The sequence below is a fragment of the Gossypium hirsutum genome, chromosome A08 (assembly GCF_007990345.1).
Source record: "Gossypium hirsutum isolate 1008001.06 chromosome A08, Gossypium_hirsutum_v2.1, whole genome shotgun sequence".
Lineage (NCBI taxonomy): Eukaryota > Viridiplantae > Streptophyta > Magnoliopsida > Malvales > Malvaceae > Gossypium > Gossypium hirsutum.
The window spans coordinates 92,541,825-92,542,986 of record NC_053431.1 but is presented as its reverse complement, the minus strand read 5'-3'; the positions used below and the strand labels follow the sequence as shown (position 1 = coordinate 92,542,986).

The 1,162-nt window shown below is 36.9% G+C and overlaps 1 non-coding gene across 1 annotated transcript; it reads left to right on the top strand.

The window, feature by feature from the left end:
- The first annotated feature begins 242 nt into the window (after positions 1 to 242).
- Positions 243 to 349, top strand: LOC121205773 (small nucleolar RNA R71). Its single transcript, XR_005900848.1, has one exon. It is a non-coding gene; the product is annotated as a small nucleolar RNA R71 (small nucleolar RNA).
- The last annotated feature ends 813 nt before the right edge of the window (positions 350 to 1,162 follow it).

Genomic DNA, 1,162 nt, shown 5'->3' with positions numbered 1-1,162 from the left:
TTCAAAAGTTTTACCTGATTGGAAAGTATAGCAATCGAATCGACGTTAAAAACGCTGGCTGCTTTTGTTTGCTTTGTTCTCATGACTTGCCACTGATAATTATTCAGTGACATCTCTTTTATGAACTTATAAGCCTCTTCAGGTGTCTTATTATTGATAGTTCCACTAGCAGTTGCGTCAATCATTTGTCTAGTTGAGGATTCAAACCATTGTGGAAAGTTTGAACCTGTAGCCATAGAGGTAACCCATGGTGAGGGCACCTTCTCAATAAGTCCTTGTATCTCTCCCATGCATCATAAAGAGTTTCTAAATCCATCTGCATAAAAGAAGAGATATCATTCCTCAATTTAGCCGTTTTAGCTGGCGGGAAATATTTAAGTAAAATTTTTTCGGTCATTTGTTCCCAAGTAGTGATTGACCCTCGTGGTAACGAGTTCAACCATTGTTTGGCCTTATTCCTTAATGAAAAGGGAAACAACCAAAGGTGAATGGCATCGTCAGAAACGCCATTGATCTTAAAGGTGTGGCAGAATTCTAGAAAATTTGCTAAATAAGTGTTTGGGTCCTCGTCCTGCAAACCATCAAACTGAACAAACTGTTGTATCATTTGAATCGTGTTAGATTTCAGTTCAAAATTATTTGCAGAAATAGCAAGTCTAACTATACTCGATTCAGTTCCTGTTAAAGTAGGTTTAGCATAATCATACATAGTACGAGGTGCAAGATTCTGATTTACTAGATTTGCAACAACCATAAGAGGTAGTGGATTATTCTGATTATAAGCCATCTCCTCGATTGTAGTACGGATATCATCCTCTCGCTCTTCCTCTATGTATTGTAAACTTTGCCTTATTTCTCTTCGATTTCTGCGAGCTGTGCTCTCAATCTCACTGTCAAAAAGCAGAGGTCCTGACGGGTTCCTCCTAGTCATAAACTAGAGACACCTGCCAGAAGCAATTAAAAATAAAAATTTAGAAAAGAAAAATTAAACTAAAAACAAAAAGTATATTGCAATAAAAGTAAAAATGGCTAAAGTAATAAAAATCAAGCGTTGCTAATATCTTGGTCCCCGGCAACGGTGCCAAAAACTTAATGATCGCTAAACTAACTAAAAATTGGACTAAGGCAAACGCAACTATCGAACAGTAGTATAGTTATGGTG